The sequence below is a fragment of the Hyaena hyaena genome, unplaced genomic scaffold, assembly GCF_003009895.1.
Source record: "Hyaena hyaena isolate Hyena2069 unplaced genomic scaffold, ASM300989v1 scaffold_1332, whole genome shotgun sequence".
Lineage (NCBI taxonomy): Eukaryota > Metazoa > Chordata > Mammalia > Carnivora > Hyaenidae > Hyaena > Hyaena hyaena.
Window position 1 is genome coordinate 204,774 of NW_024081963.1, and position 21,571 is coordinate 226,344.

General features: G+C 47.4%; 1 protein-coding gene across 1 annotated transcript in view; it reads right to left on the reverse strand.

The window, feature by feature from the left end:
- LOC120225131 (inactive phospholipase D5) overlaps positions 1 to 21,571 on the reverse strand; it is a gene marked incomplete at its 3' end in the record, with an annotated part of 242,609 nt that overhangs the window by 195,077 nt on the left and 25,961 nt on the right. The window lies entirely within an intron of this gene.

A 21,571-nucleotide genomic window follows, 5' to 3' on the forward strand; every position in this document is an offset into this window, starting at 1 on the left:
ATAAACTCAAAATGGATAAAGGACCTGAACATCAGACGGGAAACCATCAAAACCCTAGAGGAGAAAGCAGGAAACAACCTCCTTAACCTCCACCGCAGCAACCTCTTACTTGACACATACCCCAAAGCAAGGGAATCAAGAGCAAAAATAAATGATTGGGACCTCATCAAGATTAAAAGCTTCTGCACAGCCAAGGAAACAACCCACAAAACTAATAGGCAACCAACGGAATGGGAAAAGATAGTTACAAATGACATATCAGATAAAGGGTTAATATCCAAAATCTATAAGGAACTCACCAAACTCCACACCCGGAAAACAAAGAATCCAGTAAAGGAATGGGCAGAAGATATGAACAGACACTTCTCCAAAGAGGACATCCAGATGGCCAATAGACACATGAAACGATGCTCAGTATCCCTCCTCATCAGGGAAATACAAATCAAAACCACACTGAGATACCACCTCACGCTGGTCAGAGTGGCTAAAATGAGCAAATCAGAGAACGCGAGATGCCGGTGAGGATGTGGAGAAACGTGCACCCTCCTACACTGTTGGTGGGAATGTAAACTGGTGCAGCCCCTCTGGAAAACAGTGTGGAGGTTCCTCAAAAAATTAACAGTAGAACTCCCCTATGACCCAGCAATAGCACTGCTGGGAATTTACCCAAGGGATACAGGAGTGCTGATGCATAGGGGCACATGGACCCCAATGTTCATAGCAGCACTCTCAACAATAGCCAAAACATGGAAAGAGCCTAAGCGCCCATCAACAAACGAATGGATCAAGAAGATGTGGTTTATCTATACCATGGAATACTACATGGCAATGAGAAACAATGAAATCTGGCCATGTGTAGCAACATGGATGGACCTTGAGGGTGTTATGCTGAGCGAAATAAGTCAGGCAGAGGACAGATACCATATGTTTGCACATATAGGAGGATTAGGAGGAACTTAACGGAGGACCATGGGGGAGAAGAAGGGGGGAAATGGTGGGGGAAAGGGGGAGAGGCAAACCATGAGAGACTCTTGAATGCTGACAAAAACTTAGGACTGATGGATGTGGGGGGGATGGGGGAAGGGGCATGGAGGGGGGCACTTGTGGGGATGAGCACTGGGTGTTATATGGAAACCAACTTGACAATAAACTATTTATAAAAAACAAAGAAACAAACAAAAGAAACAAGAGGTGCTGGTGAAGATGCGGAGAAAGGGGAGCCCTCGCACACCACTGATGGGAATGTGAAGAGGTGCAGCCACTGTAGAAAGCAGTATGGAGGTTCCTCAAAAAGTTGAAAACAGAACTACCAGCAATCACACTACCCTCTGCTCCGGAAGCAGCCGATCTCCTATTTCGAGCTTAGCTCCTTATTACTGATCAACCATGAGCTCCCAGATTCATCAGACCTACTCCACGGAGGTGGAGGCTGCTGCCCACCACCTGGTACACATGCACCGGCAGGCCCTCCACACCGCCTTTCTCTGGCTTTCTATTTGGACCATGAAGATGTGGTTCTGGAAGGTATGGGAGGGTGCTAAGCCCCTCTTGAAGATGCAAAACCAGCATGGCGGCTGCGCCCTCTCCAGAGCGTGCAAAAGCCGTCCCAAGATGAGTGGGGGTAAAATCCTGGACTCCATGGAAGAGCCCTGGCTCTGGAGAAGAGGCCCTTTTGGATCGGTGTATCCTGGGTTCTGCCCGCACAGACCCCCAGCTCCGTGACTTCCTGGAGAGCCACGTTCTAGGCAGCAGGTGAAACTGGTCAAGGAGATGGGCGACCCCCTGACGCAACTTCACAGGCTGGCCGACCCCCAGGCTTGGGTGGGCGAGTATCTCTTCGAGAGATTCACCTTCCAGCATGACTAGGAGCCTCTGAAGCCCAGCAGCCTTTGAGGGGCCTTTTTGGCAGCCACTGGGGCCAGGGCTTGTGCCTGATCTGCTCCCCGCAGCCACTAGGCAGCTTTTTAACCATGCTGGAGCCCTCTCCCAAGCCCTGGCCCAAATGGAAACAAAGTTTTTTGCAGTCAAAAAACCAAAAACAAAAACAGAAACAAAAAACAAAACAACCCCAGCAGAACTGCATAGGATTTCACCAAGCACAGGAAAGAGACCATTTCGTGGAGAGAGAGAACTTCTCCAGAAGAACAACGGAGGATGCATTAGTAATATGCAGAAACCAGCCTACTCCAGGCAGGATATTTAAGTTGTAATTAGGGAATGGATCTTTTCTGTCATCAGATCTTGCCTGGAACTTCAGTGCATCAATAACGGAAGGACTTCATATTCGGACCTTTCCAAGAGATTCGCTGGGATGGTGGAGCTCACCTCTGCAAAGAGAACCGTCTGCAGCTTCCCCTGCACATAGGAACGGCGACATCAGTGAGGTCTGATGCTCCCCACTGACAAATGACGCTAGTAATCCTCAGTGAGATGCGTGGCTCCAGAAACAGGCTTGGGTCCTACTGGTGACTGCACACCGTCTGCTCCCCAGAGGTTCAATTCTTATCTCAGGCTTTTATGCATTCATTTCTAATAAGTCCAGAAAGTCAAAATCGATGAGCTATTTCCTGGCTGTTTAGAGTCCATTGCTTTGATAAAAGAAATCAAATACCATATTTTCTGGTTTTGCAATTAGTGTGTACATATCAATCTCCCTTCCATCTTCCTTTAAACATGAAATTTCAAGGGATGCCTGCATGGCTCAGTGGGTTAAGCATCAGACTTTAGCTCAGGTCATGATATTGTGGTTCATGAGTTTGAGCCCCACATCAGGCTCTGTGCTGACCGCTCAGAGCCTGGAGCCTGCTTCAGATTCTGTGTCCCCCTCTCTGTCTGCCCCTCCCCAGCTCATGCTCTGTCACGCTCTGTCTCAAAATTAAATACACATTTAAAAGATTAAAAACTGCAACTTGAATCTAGAATCACTAATCTTGGATCTTCTTCAGTTGTGTAGAATTACACTGCTTCTTAACGTGGTTTTCTTCTCTTTAACAGTCTAGGTTTCTCGTTGGCTGAATCAAACAGTTCATTGCTGTATTAACTTTTGTTTCTAAAACATTCAAGGTGCATGGGGGGCTCAGTCAGTTAAGCTTCCAACTTCAGCTCAGGTCATGATCTCACAGTCCGTGAGTTCAAGACCCACGTCCGGCTCTGTGCTGACAGCTCAGAGCCTGGAGCCTGTTCCAGATTCTGTGCCTCCCTCTCTCTCTGCCCCTCCCCTGCTCGCACTGTGTGTGTGTGTCTCTCTCTCTCAAAAATAAAATAAAAACAACAAAAAAATTTAAATCCCATACTGCCACTGCACAGCAATGCCTCAGTTCATCATCACCCTTTGCCCAGAACCCACATCTGCTTTACAGAACTTTTTCACTGATTGTCTCCTTTTTAATCTTGAGAAGCTCAATATCTTCCAGAAACTGCCCACTGCTGACTTACTGCTATGTAGGACAGTGCCTCTCAAACTGTAACGTGCCCTTGAGTCCCGCTGTAAACGGGGTAACTGCAGACCCTGATGCATTAAGTCGGAAGGGAGGCTCTTTGGGTTCTAGAGGCTACAGGATGCTCATACCCCCACCCCATGCACCACGCACGGAGCAGCAAGCCAAGCAAGAGCTCTTGCTCACCCCACTTTGGCTTTTCTCCACGAACAGACCCTTGGGGCAGGGCTGACTCTTACCTTCAGAAACAGTTTATCCCCTTGAACTTGACTAAGAGAGTCCTCAGGCTAAAATGATGGAAATTACGTTCCTAATTTGCACTTGGTAGCCTTGGATGCTTAACCCTTCTTGACACCTTCCTTGTCCTTCAGATTCTTTCATCATCATGTTCTTAGCTCAGTGTGCTTGCACACGGCACTTTTCCTGTATCAGACCTTCCAAATCCACACTCATTAATCTTTGCAGGTCTTGTTTAAAATTTAAATCTTTCCTCTCTGAGTTGTTAATCATGATTCTAGGTGAGGAAATTAAAATGCTCTCCTTTCTTCCATATTAGATAAATATGGAAATACAGAGATAGATAGGTGCGTGCACGTGTATATATACACATACACATATACATATGCTTATGTACATGTTTTCGTATTGATCTACTTAAGAAAAATAAAAGTCCAAATATTGCCAAGCCTTGAGAAGGCAAACACATTGCCCAGCTCCACTGGGCTAGAAACCCAACTCCATAAAATAGGTAGGAAAATTAAAAGGTGGTAATCCTGTATTACATCTAAATATGTCAGATATTTAAATCATTCTGTGAACTGGGGTCTGTTCCACAAAGAAAGTTTCAAGGCAGCCCATCGTTTCTGCTGCTCTCTACTTCCGAGTCTCACCTGCCAGTCTAAGCTAAGCCTATTCCTCCCCCTGAAACTCTCTGCCCTTGGGGCTTTCTATGCCTCCTTCCACAGTAGTACGTGTTCTCCCATTTGAAAATTTACTTCGGGCCATCCTTCACTGGTCTGATGTTAATTCGACTCTGTCCCCATAAAACTGGTGGAGTAAATTTCCATGTGCATTCTTAAAATCTGGCTCATTTATATCTTCCCTTTCCACCTCCACTCATATCGATCTGCAATTACCAAAACTTTATGGACTCTGGAGTCAGAGAACTCTCAATTTATCACAGGCTTGAAATGTACAATCCATCTCTTTGCTAGTCATTACCATGCTTATCTGTGTAAGCCACACATCAAGCTTAACAAGTCCATTTATTTCTTACTATCGCATAGCGTACTGATTTTCGATACAATAGTTTCTTATGAGACTATCTAATGGAAGGTACAGAGCCAATAATTCTACAAGCACTCCCACCCTCCCCTGATGCTTTCTCTTTCCTACGCAGCCACAAGCGTGAACACAGTAGAGTATAAGACTGTGTGTATGTGGTGTTACTGTAATATTACATACAATAGTAATCCTATCGAGCAGGTGCATTTACAGAGCAACATAGAGAATACCGTGTTGGCTTATCTCTCAGGTTTCTTCTTATGGGGTGCTAGTCCCATCCACAAGGCTCTAGCCTCATGACCTAATCACCCAAAGGCCCCCACCTCCTAACCTTGTCACGTTGAGGGATTAGGACTTCCACCTATGAATTCTGGGAAGGCCATAAACACTGGCTTCAGCCCATAACACTATTTAAAAAATTTTTTTTAATGTATCTATTTATTTTTGAGAGATTCATAGTGAGTGAGCAGGGGAGTGGCAGAGAGAGAGGGAGAGAGAGAATGCCAAGCAGGCTCCACAATGACAGTGCCCTGCTATACGGGGCTCGAACTCATGAACCATGAGATCACGACCTGAGCCAAAACCAGGAGGCTGACGCTTAGCTGACTGAGCCCCCCAGATGCCCCATAATGTTGTTTTACACATGCCAAAAGAAAAAAGAGAAGAAACAAACCTAATCGATATGCACTTCTCAGTCACACTCACTAACAAAGAGGTTAGAAATACCACCTGGCTGGCACAGAGCAACCAACTCTCGATCTCCAGGTCATGAGTTTGACCCCCATGTCGGAGGCAGAGATTACTTTAAAAAAAGAAAAAAGAAAAAGAAGTACTTCAGTGCCCACTATCTTAGAATACCCCACTATTATCTTCCGGATTTGAAAAAGTTAGCCATTTTCCTGCATCATATTCAGAATGTGTTGCTTGGCCAACCACCGCTACTGCTGCATACATCTTGACCCTGGTCAGAGCCCACACTCTAGATAAAATGACAGGGAAGGGGTGCCTGTGTGGCTCCGTTGGCTAGGTATCTCACCCCTGACTTTGGCTCTGGTCACGATCTCATGGTTTGTGGGATGGAGCCCGACAACAGGCTCTGCACTAACAGCACAGTGCGGAGCCTCCTTAGGATTCTCTCTCTCCTTCTCTCTCTGCCCTTCCCACCATGCACGCACACACTCTCGCTCTCTCTCTCTCTCAGCATGAATAAATAAATAAACTTTAAAAAGAAGAAGAAGAAATGATAGAAAAGAGCAAGCTGCAAAGCTCGTTGGGGAGAAGGTGGGAAACCCCACAGGGAGGAAGGGGCTGGCCACACCCTCTTCCTGACATTCAGATCCAAGGTTACAAGTGCAGCAAACCCTAGTTCCGTCCAAGCATCAACAAGCAAGGGTCAGAGTAGATGGAGGAGAGGGGTGAGCACAGGGTCAGGCTTCTGGGCAGAGTCAATTCTGAGGGTGAGGCAGCGGGGTGGGCAGGTCCAGGATGGACTTTCAGCAGGGAGGACCGGAAGAGCCTGGTAAGAGGAATCAGACGCCCCTCTCCACCACCAGGGCCTGAGCTGCATGAAGACAGGACAGGCCTGTGTGAGCAAGCTGGGCCCAGGGAGCTGCCAGGAAGGGCCACAGGGAGCCCAGAGCGTGCCGCTCACCCACTCCCTCTGGCACCTCTGGCACAACACAGGGAGAGAACTCCCCACTACAGTGCAAGGCAGGGAATCCTATCCATGGGACCAGCCCCAGGAGCCAGGCTCCCGCAGGGAGGGACCCATACTGCTAAGTCCTGTAAACGGTACCCCTCCCCCACCAGGGCCACCTCTTTGTTGCTGACTGCACAAGTCTCCTCTGGAAGTTCAGCTCTGCCCTAAGGAACGCCTGCCCTAAGGAACTTAAGCAGTGAGTTATTCTAACTTAATATGTGGTCTTTAGGGGTGAGCCTACGTATCTCAGAAAACCACTTTTTATCTTTCCTCCTAACTAATTAAAAATTTTTTTTTTATATTTACTTTTGAGAGAGAGACACACAGAGTGTGAGCACGGGAGGGGACAGAGAGACAGGGAGACACAGAATCGGAAGCAGGCTCCAGGCTCTGAGCTGTCGGCACAGAGCCCGACACGGGACTCGAACTCATGGACTGTGGAATCATGACCTGAGCTGAAGTCAGACGCCCAACTGAGCCCCCCAGGCGCCCCCTGTCCTCCCTAATTATTACACCTGCCCTTGCACCAGCACCCCCCGCCCCCCGCTTCCCCCTCGGGGTTGTAAGGTGAGGTGTCCCTCCCGACTTCTTCCCCAGCTTTAACTCTGGCCAAATAACACTCTTACACCCTCTTCACAGATTGTGCTGGACGCCGCTCCTGGCCCGTGCCCTGCAGGGCCCCCCTGCTCTGCACACCGGGCACGCCTCGGCGGGTAGTAGCTTCGATGCTCCCCACACCCACGAGAGCTGCCTGCCCCTTGTGCGCTCAGGTCCCAGGCTCTCGGAGGATGGCTCACCCCAGCCTCGTGGACTCGGGTTCCCCCTCACCCTTACCCACCATGCCCATGAGTAAGTCCCAATCACAGGGATCAGGTCTCCAACCACGGATGGCACCGCCAGCCGGCAGGCCGGGCTCTGCAGCAGGCTTTACGCTGCAGAAACGCCTGCGATTTGGGGCTGTCTGCTGCTGCTACCTCAACCCCCAGCCACGGTTTGCTCCACGTTCCCCAACCGCCGTAACCATCCCAGACTCATTCCGGACTCTCGTCCACGGATCTCAACAACTGAAAGAGAACATCACCCCCGTCACTGATTATTTCTTTTGGGGGGGTTCTCGCATAATGGGCTCAATAGGTCTCATAGTCTTTACTTTTCTTTCTGCGAACCTTCCTTTCATCAGGCTGCTTGAAAATCAGCTCCCACCACCATGAATCCACTTACTGGGTTGTTGGGTTTTTTCCCTGCCTTTTGGGGTAAGCAAATCCAAGCTGCCCTTCCCTGCCCGTCTTATTCTCCCACTCTTTCCTGTCTTCTCCTATCAACCCCTCCCTAGCTACGTTTTACTTCACACCCCTGCCAAGCTGGAAGTGAGAAGACAACCCCGCGACGCGGCGCCCCTCTTGCGGTCCCCCAGTCCCTTGCCACACCGTGGCTCACGGGCTGCCGCAAGCATTCCTGCCCAGTAGCACTTTGTCTCCTCGGATCACGCCCTGAGTGGTGCCCTCATGGAAGTGGGAGGCTGGACTGTCACCCGAGTGACCACTTTCCTAAGACGCAGCGGGAAATAGCGCTGTGTCTCCACCCTGTTTATGAAATGCCTATGCACGCAAAGCAAGTCATTTAACCAGCTCGGAGGGGCGGTTCAGCCTCTGCTGAAGCCTGAGGCTTAGCAGAGAACGGGCTTTTGTCTCCAAATCTCTCTCTTTTCTGATTTCCAAGCCCCTCTTTAGTCTCTCTCCTCTGAGTCCCTGGCTGGGAACCCAGCAGGTGCTCCATAAATGCTTGTTCCCTGGCATTCAGCATCCACAGGCCCCCGGGGAGGACTTCACCCCACGAACACCACTTCCTCCAGCATGGGGCCCATTGATTTCTCTTTCCAGGCACAGAAAAAGGAAACTTTTAGAAAAACTGAGTTCTTAACAAGTTCTTGAATGAAAACAGCTGTGAAGCTATAAGCCATAAGCAAGATCCCAGAGAGGAACACCAGCAGAGACACAGCAATCCTTCTAAAATTAGAAGGGGAAAAAATAGGGGCACCCGAGGGGCTCCGTCCGTTGAGCGCCCCACTTCAGCTCAGGTCATGATCTCACGGTTTGCAGGTTCAAGCCCCACATCGGGTTCTGTGTTGACAGTGCTGAGCCTGGAGCCTGCTTCCGATTCTGTGTCTCTACCCACCCACCCCTCCCCCCACATGTTCTCTCTCTCTCTCTCTTTCTCTTTCAAAAAATAATAAGCACTTTAAAAATTTTTTTAAAGGAAAAAATAAAGAAGGGAAATAAATTTTCAATAGTTCAGAGATGTTATTTCCATTTTAGCATCTCTTTAACATAATATTGTTACAGACATATTAGTGTTCAAGGAAGATGGCTGAATGAATAAGCAAATAATGAAGAAATACAGGAAAAATGAGGCTGTGAACAGGGAGAAGAGGGGCCTGGAAGACAGGCTGTGATCAGCTTGATTTCCAATGTCTGACAATCACTGGTTTAACATCAAATACAGCCTCATCAGGGGTTAAGGCTTACAACATAAAGAACAAGGATTTCTTTTTTGTCTTGAGAGAGACAGCATGAGCAGGGGAGGGACAGACAGAGAGGGAGTCACAGAATCGGAAGCAGGCTCCAGGCTCTGAGCTGTCAGCACAGAACCCGACGTGGGGCTCAAATCTACAAACCGCAAGATCATGCCCTGAGCTGAAGCCGGACGCTTAGTCGACCGAGCCCCCCAGGCACCCCAAGAATGCTGACTTCCATCAACCGTGTTTTGATTGTTTCTTCAAGTGTTAGAAACCACCAAAGTACCGCACGTGTCGTTTAGCATCAATCCCCTGTGGTACCTCAATGTGCTATTTCAAACTGCAGACGACATATTAACAAGAGGGCCCAGCCTTCCACATTTTGTCATGTCTAATGCTTAATTATATAATCTTAATATGCCCGTTACTTTGTGGTCTCACATTGGTGTGAGGCAGATTAAAGAAGATATCACCACCACTTACATTCAAATGTTCCATTTTCTTCTTTCAGTTACCCCCCGAAGGGCAACAATTCTTTGCTTCCTACCTCTGTCGTACAGCCAGAGACACTCCGGAAACCACAATCATACCTCAAAACACGACATGGCGCTCCAACTAGATAATGTTTGCAATGGGCATAAAAACCCCAGAAACCCCAAATCATGTGCATTCTCCTTTAAATTGCATAAGGAAGATAAAACCAGGAGGGGGGAAAATCCCAGCCGTCTTGCTTGAATTTTTGCTCTAAGATGGAAGGCAGCTTGAAGAAAATAGTACGTGGTGCAATTACTCTTGACAAAGTTCAAATTCAGCAGGCACAGGCTGACACGGCTCTCAATAATTTTTTTCCCATGGAGGTTTTTTGCTGTTTAATGTCACATAAGGTAAGGATTTAATAGCTTCCACCTCAGCCTTATCAACCATTACTTGATTACGTTCTGACTGGCAGTTTTTAAAGAAGCAATCCTGGATATATTCACCCTCCTCCATTTCATCCGACTTAGAGAGCTCGCTCCTCTAAGGAGGCTACGTTGCACGGCAGCTGAAAATTCACCAACACTGTCATGTATAATTCCCTTTCATTTTGTCCCCATGCACACAACATACACATCCAAATAATTCATAAAAGTGGTATTTTTAGCACACCTACAGCGTCGCAGAATGCCACAACAGCCCTTAAAAGACTGTAGCACAGGGCGCCTGGGGGGTTCAGTCGGTTGGACATCTGACTTCGGTGCAGGTCATGATCTCACAGTTCATGAGTTTGAGCCCCTCATTGGGCTCTGTGCTGACAGCTCACAGCCTGGAGCCTGCTCCGATTCTGTGTCTCCCTCTCTCTCTCTACCCCTCCCCTGCTTGCGGTGTATGTGTGTGTGTGTGTGTGTGTGTCTCTCTCTCTCTCAAAAATAGATCGTAGCACAGATTTCTAAGTATCTTCCAGTATCTGCTCGCCCAGAGAACGCCCCACAGTTAGCGGGACACGCGGCTGCCCAGAACAAGGATGCCACGCGTCAGCCTCCCTTGCAGCTGGGCGTGGAGTGTGACAAAGTTTCAGACGAGGAGGTGGGTGGAGATGCGATGCTGTGGCTCCCAGGGGATCCCCCCCAGCTGGGAAAGCCGGTGTGAACAGGGGTGCTCTCCCGGAGACTCTGAGAAGGAGGGCCACCCAGGAGGGGGGCACAGAGCTGCCTCCGTACCGTCACGTGTGGCAGAAACTGTCTCTAATGCACAAAGATGGCACGGATGAGGGAACGGGGCTGGGGCTGAAACCCAGAGTTCTTTCAGTCCCCCCGGCAACCTTAACAAATGCTGTCTCCCTATTTTACAAATGATGAATCATATATTAACAGTGTACTGAAGGCCAGCTAGGCCCCATTCTTCTCCGAGGGTTTTGCTCCTATAGGAAAAAACGATCTCCAGATGCAAAGCACTTGCTGAGAAAGACCTTCACCTTCCTCTAAATCTCCTTTATTTCTGGGCCACGTCCTTTGGGGGTGAGGGTGGGGAGGGAGGTGGGACACAATCAAATGGAGACTCATCTGTGTGTAAGTCTCAGTTCCCCTACCGTCTAGCTACTTAGCTTCTCTAGGCCTCCGTGTCCTGGCCTTGAAGGAGGGCTCCGTTCCTCACTGAGGCCCTTGCTGCAGAAATTAGCTGGAAAAACATACGCGAGGGCCCTAGCACTGTAAACTGCGTGTAGGAAGTGCTCAACAACTCTTTGCTTTCTTTCATGAGATTTATTCACGTCTTTATTCATATGAAAGCCACTTAGAGGGGACCCACCTACCATGTGTGAGACACTACACCAGGTACTGGGGCAGAGAGTAGGTAATTCACAGACGCGTGCCCTCATGAGCTTACCTACCAGACGGCAAAGAAATACAGTAGGGGTGAAGCGGAGAGAGTGCTGACAGCACAGATGCACCTTTACCCGCCACGTTGTTCAGGCCCAGGCAATAATGACCCACTGGCCCCCCACCCCCTGTCTTAGGGCTCTGGGATCCGTCCTGGTTGACACATGCTCAGACCAGAACACAGGAAGACTCATTCTGATAGACCCCTCGGCGACCCACAGACGGCCCCGGTTTTGATAACCAGTAGAGAGGACAGGCACGCAGGCGGCCCCACTTTACCCAAATTTCCTGTGACCTCGCCACAGTGTCCCTTACTCTACACAAAACTGTGAATTAAGTCCAGACTGGGGCAGAGAATAGCGGTGCAATGCACGGGTCACCCATGCACCCAATCGCCCCCATCAGCAAGTTACCCCAAATAAAACTCTGAGTATCTGTATGGAGTGGCTTGCATTGCTCTTTGGTCTCAAAGTGCCTCCTCTGTTTGGAGGATACTTTACTGTCCTTCCTCTGCCTTCTACCGTTAACACAGGGAAAGCAGTTTGCAAGAACAGGTTTCTTAATTTTCTTAATTTCGGTTTATGAGGCAATGCATGCTGACTGTAGGGCATTTGGGGAAAACGCACAAGCAAAAGTCGAGAATAAAAATGATTCAAATTCCCACAACTTAGAAATGACCAGTGTTAACACTTTCGAGTATGTCTTGCTGTGTTTCGTTCCGCATGCTACACAGGTCCGCTCTTATAAACACACAGGGTATACAAAATATACTGGCAGCAGTTTTCTTAACTTCTCATTTGAATGTTTCCCTGAACACATTTCCATGCCATTAACCATTTCCATTGCTGGATGAATCCCCTCACCTGGATGGTACCAGATTTCCCTCAACCATCTCTACTCACCATGTTTCAGGTTTCTTTCCAACAGCTTTGCTGAGATGTTACTGACACACAAAGAACTACAGACATTTAATGTGAATAACCTGATGAGTTTGGACATCTGCAAACACTCAAGGCCGCTTCCCTACAATCAAGGCAATAGACCCAGGACCCCCCACAGTTTCCTTGGGGCCCCTTTGTTGTTGTTTTATTTTCTGTTTTCCTCTTAAAATGAACACTGTTGAAACGGCAGCTTCTTGGAGAGGTTTTTCCTGGTGCCTCTAATTAAAACAGCTCCCTTGGGGGGCACCTGGGTGGCTCATTCGGTTAAGCGTCCGACCTCTGATGTCGGCTCAAGTCACGATCTCAGGGTGGGTTCGTGAGTTTGAGCCCCAACGCAGAGCCTGCTCAGGGGTCTAGCTCTCCCTCTCTCCTTGCACCTCCCCCATGCAGGCACTCTCTCAAAATAGATACATAAACTTAAAAAAGATAGCTCCCACTCCCCAAAATTGTTCCCTGCTCTTCCGTTTGCACCTGTAATTTTAACGTGCTCTAGGTGAGGTTGGGCTTATCACCTACTATTCCCCCATCAGAATGGAAGCCCAACACGATCGTGGACTTGGCCGTTTTCACCGGAGTACCTTCAAGGCCAAGAACCCTGCGTGGCATAGACCAGATGTCTGTGATAGCGTGATTTATAAGAAATATATGCTTGAGCTCTAAAGCCCTTGGAATTTCCAGCGATGAGAGCAATATGTGTCCTTTGTTTTGTTAACGGCGTGACTTGTGGAAAACACCTAAGGATGCGGGCTGTTGCCAGGAGAGTCAATCATGTGATTAGAGGGTTAGAACTTCCAGCCGCACCCCAGACCCCAGAGTGGGGAGAGGGGCTGGAGGTTGAATCAATCACCAACCACCAATGGTTTAATCAACTGTGCATGTATAATGGAATCTCCATAAAAAACCTAAAGGACAGGGTCTAGACCACTTCTGGGCCGGTGAACCCCTGGAGGTGTGGGGCATGTGGCCTGTTCACAGAGCCTTTCCCCAAATCCGGTTGTCTCACCTGTTCCAGCTGGCTGCCCCTGAGATCACACCTGCGATCTAGGAAGTAAAACTTCTCTGCGTTCTGTGAGCCACTCTAGCAAATTAATCAAATCCCAGTGGGTCAGAAGCAGAGGAACCAAGCTGGACTTTAGAGGGGCATCGGCAGTGGAGGCCGTCTTGTGGGGCTGAGCCCTTAACCAGCAGGGTTTGACACACTCTTCAGGCAGATGGTCAAAAATGAGTTCAACCGTAGGTGTCAGCTGCTGTGGGAAAGAACCCACACGTGGAAACTGCCCTCAGAACCACGATGTCCAGAGTTGTTGACTAGGGCGCCTGGGGGGCTCCATCAGTGTAGCATCTGACTCCTGATTTCAGCTCAGGTCATGGTCTCACGGTCATGAGACCATTGGGCTCCATACTGCGCATGAGACCTGATTGAGATTCTCTCTCTCTCTCTCCCTCTGCCTCTCCCTTACATGCACACACACACACTCTCTCTCTTGCTCAAAACATTACATAAATGTTATCTACTGAAAGTATGAATACTGTGATGAACATCCTCAAAGAAAATGTCTCTCTTTATATATATAATGTTTTGTATATGTATGTGTGTCTATATGTTTTTATATTTGTGTATATATATGTATATATGTATGTGTATATATATATATATAACCACTTCCTTAAAAATGAATGTATTAAAACCCTGGGTGACAAGGTATTAACAGCATGAACTCCTGATGTATGTTGTCAAATGATTAGACAAAATGGTTTTTACAATGCACTCCCTCCAAAGAGTTAAGTGAAAAGTGTTACTATTCTTTTGATTTGTATCTATTTGATTGGTATTGAAATGAGCCATTTGCATGTGTTTCTATCTGGGCAGAGATGAAGGGGAAAGTTTGGGCATATTTGCTTCTTTCCTCAGGCTCTAATATGCTCCACGTAGGTTCTGTGGAGAAATAAAATTAGCAGAAAGAACTGCAGCAAGGGACTCAACCAAGTCGACTTGCTGTTATAAAATAAAGGTTTGGGAAGGAAAATCCAATAATCAAGAGTTATGTTCATAATGTATCTGAGCCTTTACCTAGCTTACCTGTGTCTTTATAGTCCTATGTATCTATATATCCATATCTATACAACCACAAAGATAGGCCCTTCTCTTTCTGCCTGTGTGTGTGTGTGTGTGTGTGTGTGTGTGTGTGTGTGTGTGTCTTTTAGATCTTCACCTTTCTTTATATTCTGGTTTGCTTGCTTATTTTGTTTTTTGTGGTTTTTTTTTTTTGGGGGGGGTTGTTGTGTTTTTTGCTTATTTGTTTTAGTGTCTTATAGTTGTCACTAACTAAGATGGACTACATGGGGGTGACCAGTGAAGATCTACAACCTCTTTTTAAGGAACGTTCCAGTTATCTTAAGACTGAAACAAACCACCCCAACCCTCCACAGCATAAAGCCACAGCCCTTTCATGATGCTCATGGATCCTGTGGATCAGGAATTCGGACAGAGCACAGCAGGTGCGGCTTGGCTCTGGCTAAGTATATCTGAGGCTTCAACTTGGGAAGAACGGAATGGCTAAAGATGAGGACCATCTAGAGGCCTTTTCACTCAACGCGTCCGGAACCTTGGCTGGGACAGTCAACTGCAGCGCCTACACGTGTCTTGGGCTTCCTTACAGCATGGTGGTGTCAAAGCAGTCATACTTCTCAGACTGGGGCTCTGAGCTTCAAGAATAATGTGCTAGAAATTGTAGGCCTTTGATGACCAGGTCTCGGATGTCACATGGTGTAACTTTTCCATGGTAGGTTGGTCAAAGCAATCACAAGCCTGCTCCTAGTTCAAGGGACAAAGACAAAGAATTTGTGGCCATATTTAAAAAACTATCATATTAAGGGCTCAGTTGGTTAAGCCTCCCGCTCTTGATTTTGGCTCAGGTCATGATGAGTTTAGCCCCACATCGGGATCTGTGCTGACAGTGTAGAGCTTGCTTGGGATTCTCTTTTTCCTTTCTCTCTCTGTCCCTCCCCTGATCATGCTCATGCTCTCTCTCTCCCTCTCAAAGTAAATAAATATACAATTTTTTTAAAGAAAGATGCAACACAGGGAATCTGCGTGGCTCAGTCAAGCATTGACTTCAGCTCAAGTCATGATCTCATGGTTTGTGGGTTCAAGCCCCGTGTCGGGCTCTGTACTGACAGCTCAGAACCTAGAGCCTGCTTTGGATTCTGTCTCCCTCTCTGCCCCTCCCACACACATGCTCTGTCTCTGTCTGTCTCTCTCAAAAATAAACAAACATTAAAGAAAGATGCAACATAAATTCACAAATGCCAGGAAGCTGTGAAGGTCGATGCAGTCAGAGGCAAAGGCCCCACAGCAGAGCTTTGCTGTGTACATGGGTCTGGGGTCTAACTCTTGGTGAACAGGTCCAGAGGGGGAGGTAGAGAAGAATGAGCAAAGGTACAGAGCCCAGGAGGCTGGAACAGCGAGGGGTGAGGGAGCACAATGGGATGTGATCGGTGACAAGAAGGGTTAGAAAGAGGTCGGCCATGAAGAAGAAGCACAATCTACCAGCTGGGCTCCATTCAAGAAGAGGTCACTGTGGAATCTCTGGCTGGCAGGCCGTGGTTGGTATAACTAATGTCAGGGCTTTGTAGGATCAAAAGGAGAGAAGGAAGGTCAGGGGCAGTGAGCGGGAGCCTATCCACATACCAGTTGTAGGATTAGTGTTTTTGAGTCAGCTAACTTTTTTAACTTAAGTATGTTTATGTAAAAAGGGGAAGTTTCATAGTATTCGTGGAAGGTGAGGCTAGAGGTGTGTGTGTGCGCTCGCGCGCGTGCGTTTGTGTGTGCGTGCGTGCGTGTGTGTGTTGCTATCTTTCCATAGGGGAGCCTTAGCAGTAGGCAGTTGATTAAGACTCTCTAGCGCCCCCTTCGCTACGGTAGCAGAATTTCAAGAGACCTGAAGAAATCCCTCACCAAGGGACCCAAACTTACACCATAGCAGGTCTGCACCTCTGAAATTCTCACTCAACTGCCAGCTCTCTAGGAAATCTCAAACCAACCAGAGAGCACAGGGCAAAGCGGCTGGACTGACTGTGTCTGAGAGTACTCTGCACGGCTCTCTGTACCCCCGCGGAAACAGTAATGACAATAATCGTTATAAACTCCACCACCGTCCATGTGACCATTATCCTCTTCCCTCTTTGGCTTTGCCGTGTTTGTAGTTCTGTCTACTCATTAGCCTGTTGTCTTGATACAAACACTGTAAATTCTTAATCACCCATGTTCATAAAGAAGAGGAGTTAGATCCAAACCCATTTGCATTTGCCTTGGGACTGAGTACCTCTGATTGGAATTCATAAATAGTAAAGGCTAAGAAATAAAGCAAGGGAAAATCCTAACAGTGCTTCTTTTGAGCTTTTGGATGCAGAAAATAGCTAAGACATCAAAGAGATTTACTTTCCTAATTCCTATCTGTTCAACCTACAATTAAGATATATTAACCTTGGGGGCTCCTGGGTGGCTCAAGTCAGTTAAGGATCTGACTTTGGCTCAGCTCATGGCCTCACAGTTTGTGGGTTCAGGCCCCGCACTGCACTCACTGCTGTCAGCCCAGAGCCTGGAGTCTGCATCAGATCCTCTGTCCCCCCCCCCGCCCCTCCCCCACTTGCGTGTGCACTCTCTCTCTCAAAAGTAAAGGAACGTTAAAAAAAAAATAGTTGACTTGTTAACCTCATCTACCCTGCATGATTTTAGCTACCACCTCATGACTCCTGAGTCTGCCTACAACCCAGACGTCCCGCTGTATTTCAGACATGTTTCTTTTTTTTTTTTTTAAATATTTTTATTTATTTCTAGGAGAGAGAGAGAGACAGAGACAGAGTGAGCAGGGGAGGGTCAGAGAGAGAGGGAGTCACAGACTGAAACAGGCTCCAGGCTCTGAGCTGGCAGTCAGCACAGAGCCCGACGCGGGGCTCGAACCCACGAACCGCGAGATCATGACCTAAGCGAAAGTCGGACGCTTAACCGACTAAGCCACCCAGGCGCCCCTTTCAGACATGTTTCTATCAGATATCTCTATCTTCACAAGAATGTCAAATATTCAAAACATAATGTCAGCTTTCCCCTCAAGCTCTTGCTTGCTCCTGGGTTTACAGACTTGGTGGCCACTGTCTAGGACGTTACCCTAGAGGGAAAACTGTGAGGGATCCTGGCATAGTTTCCTGACGACACCCCACAGATCATCAATAGCCAAGCACACTCCCTTTAAGGAATTCACGTATCACACATTTTTTAATAGAGACCTCTTTATGCAGAATAGTAATGGAATAGAACTACATAATCAAATATCTATTCTGATTACAGTTACCAAGACTGATAATTTTCAAATAATTAGACTATAACAAAACACACAACACTGTAGAATAGAAGGTAACCCTTCTTGCGCTTCTTAATTATTTAAGCCTCAGGAAAATACAAGACAACCAAGTCAGCCATAGGCAACTATGTTTGTGGGTGGGTGCACGCATGTGTGCACCTGAATCTCCCAGTTCTACAAGCGTACTGAAGAGGGAGAAGGAGATATGGAAGGCTCAGCGTATACCCACTCCCACTCCTGCACCATCTCTTTCTAGAGGATCCCACTATTGACTGCAGAGGTAGAGAGCAGGCAGTGCTTGGGCTCACCCAGCCCCAGGATGGGAAGCGACCCATCTCCCCAGACGGCGAGAGGCTTGGGAATGGCCCCGCAGATCCCTCCTGCCAATGAGACACGTTGGTAAGTCTCACAGGGAAACAGAGCTTTTGAGAAATGTTCCATTGCTCTTAAAAGGGACATATGGACAAGTGCTCTCTTCTGGCCTTTGCATCCTAGGAGGATACGATGCCTGGAACTATGGCGATGGCATTCTTCAGCCTAAGACAGGAGCCAGAGGCTGGAGATGCAGCCCAGAGAAGGAGAGCCCAAGGACCCTGATCAGATTACTGAGTGGCTGAATTCAGCCAAGGGAGGCACATTGTTTCAACCTGTTTACGTGGGATAATAAATTACTACTAAAGACATCCTGCATGGGTATTCTCTTAAGGCTGGATTCATCCTAAGTGATACAGATGAAATCAACAAGAGTGTTATCTAGTTTTATGTTTTGTTCTTTAAATTATTACATGCTTACCACCTCCTCTCCCATAAAAGACACCTGCAGGCAAGAATTTTATGTAGCCCTTTCATGTACAGGATAAACAGAAGTTAAATAACCACTGTGGGGAGGGGAGGAAGGTCCAGCAGATTTAAAGAAGCACATGAGATGTTCAACGTCACTCATCATCAGGGAAACACAAATCAAAACCACACTGAGATACCACCTCACGCTGGTCAGAGTGGCCAAAATGAACAAATCAGGAGACTCTAGATGCTGGCGAGGATGTGGAGAAATGGGCACCCTCCTACACTGTTGGTGGGAATGTAAACTGGTGCAGCCCCTCTGGAAAACAGTGTGGAGGTTCCTCAAAAAGTTAACACGAGAACTCCCCTAGGACCCAGCAATAGCACTGCTGGGAATTTACCCAAGGGATACAGGAGTGCTGATGCATAGGGGCACATGGACCCCAATGTTCATAGCAGCACTCTCAACAATAGCCCAATCATGGAAAGAGCCTAAATGGCCATCAACTGAGGAATGGATCAAGAAGATGTGGTTTATCTATACAATGGAATACTACATGGCAATGAGAAGAAAAGAATGAAATCTGCCCATTTGTAGCAACGTGGATAGAACTTGAGGGTGTTATGCTGAGCAAAATAAGTCAGGCAGAGAAGGACAGATACCATATGTTTTCACTTATAAGTGGAACAGGAGAAACTTAACAGAGGACCATGGGGGAGGAGAAGGGGAAAAAATAGTTGGGGAGAGGGAGGGAGGAAAACCATGAGAGACTCTTGAATGCTGAGAACAAACTGAGGGCTGATGGGGGTGGGGAAGAGGGAAAGGGGGGTGAGGGCATGGAGGAGGGCAATTGTTGGGATAAGCACTGGATGTTATATGGAAACCAACTTGACAATAAACTATAAAAAAAAGAAAGAAAGAAAAGAAAAAGCATATGCTTAGCAGCCTGTCAAAAACGTACTGTCACGATCCCTCTGGTCCTTAAAGATCTCCAAGAAGCAGCCAGCTGATCAGTCTTCAATTTATTTACTTAGAAGGCTTCTCTTAGTAAAAAATGGGTAAGTATGGGGGCATCTACGTGGCTCAGTGGGTTAGGCATTCGAATCTGAATTTCGGCTCAGGTCATAATCTCATAGTTCCTGAGATCAAGCCCGGTGTTGGGCTCAGTGCTGACAGCACAGAGCCTGCTTGGGATTCTCTCTCCCTCTGCCCCTCCCCTGCTCATGCTCTCTAAATAAATAAATAAACAAACATTTCTTTTAAAAGGAGGGGGTAAGTACAGGTGTTAACTAGCATCACTCAAGAGCATATGAAACTCCAATATGCATGATGGCCCAGCTCCGGGCTCGGTGATCCCCTGGGCCCCAGGGGGGTTCATCACTCTGAAATGGAGCAAGAAAGTTCTTCACTCCACTCTCAAACTAGACAAACTGAACCTTTCATCACTCGGCAATTGTCAGCATGGTGGTCTTCTTCCATCACTGCCTCGTCCATATGAGTAACATCTAAAACAAATCCTCAGTTCTCCCTCTCCCCCAACAAGTTTATAGTTTGAGTTTACTTTTTAGCATATGTTTTTTGTTTGCCACTTTAGAAATTTTTCTAAATATTTATTTGAGAGTGAGAGAGAGAACACAAGCAGGGGAGAGGGGCACAGAGAGGGCACAAGAGAGAGAATCCCAAACAGGCTCCATGGAGCCTGTCACAGGGCTCGATCTCACAACCACAAGATCACAACCTGAGCCAATATCAAGAGTCAAATGCTCAACTGACTAAGCCACCCAGGCGCCCCTCCACTGTAGAAATTTTTCTCTCTGAAAAATCCATTTGAATACTTGGGGAAAAGGTGTCCCCCCCATCCCCGTAGAGTGAAACACAGCTTTCCTTATGTTTCAATTTTTCTTATGGACTTTTACAAACCAATTTTTCTAATTCTGAATTTTAAAAATTGTCTAAAAAATCATAACTGCTGAAACACAGAGTGAATCCTTCTTGTTCTGTCCTACGAAGAACAGAATGATGGGGAAATGGGTTTACTTGCAACAAGGTTTAACCAGACACCAGGAAGATCTTTCTGAATAAAAATGCATTTCTCAGGGAGGCTATGAGGGCATTTCCTCCATACGTTTATGATTTTATTGCCTTCCACAGACATCCCGGAAAGGTTCTGGAGAACCGTGTCTGTGGATCCTGTGGCTCCATCCGATGCGCCACGGAAAGGGGGACCTGCCATCTGAGCTGTGAATCGAACATGGCATCATCAGATCTCCAGATGAAGGACAGGTGGGTGGGGGTGTGGGTGTTTGGTGACGGTTACAAAGCCCAGTCATCCCATCCACACCAACCAGTCTGCTGAGAAATCGCTACCTTCCCCACCCTTCTGCCACCAGCACATCTGAACAGAATGATGGCGTAATAAAAGCGGCACAAACACAGGTGTGGGAGTCAAAAATGAAAAGAAGCTCTAATAAAAAACAGTAAGTGGAAAACAAATACGTAGCAGTTGCTCGAGACAATATAGAAGTTGCCGTGTTTTGCTTTGTTTTTTCTCAAGGACTCATATGAAATGCTGTCACCATTCATATAAAAATAGCAAGGTTCCGAAGCACGTCAGAATCACTTGCTAAATGACTAACATGGGCAAGCTTTTGCGCATAGAATGCTAACTCTGGGAGGAACCGCTGGTGGTTCGAGGCTTTTCTTTGGCAAGTTCATAATCCTCTCCTCCCGACTGTATACAGACCTTAAATCTACATCAGATGTTCTCTGTTCTCTCTGTGGAAGCCCCTGGGTGTGAGGACAATGTGACTGCGGTATCTCTCACGTCACTGGGCCCTCCACACTGTCACGCATGAAGGTTTAACCTCAAGGACGAAGGTGGTAACTTTGGCAGACAGAAGCGTGAGGGGCTCCAGGACCGCGCACAGACGGACCTTGTAGACTGTGTATGTACTCAGGAAGGACTAAGGGCTGACGCCTGAGGACCAGTGACTTCCCAAGAAGGAATTCATCCTAAAAGAGAGAATAAGAAGTGAGTGTAGGCCCCGACCACTGGAGGAGAGGGGCAAACGTGAGAAAAACACACTTTCTGCCCCTCGGATCTCAGAGTAATAGGGTCCCGGAGGAGAGGGCAGCAAAATGGATTTTCCACAGAAAAACTCAAAGGTATTGGAAACATAAGGCAGCATTCCTTAGAA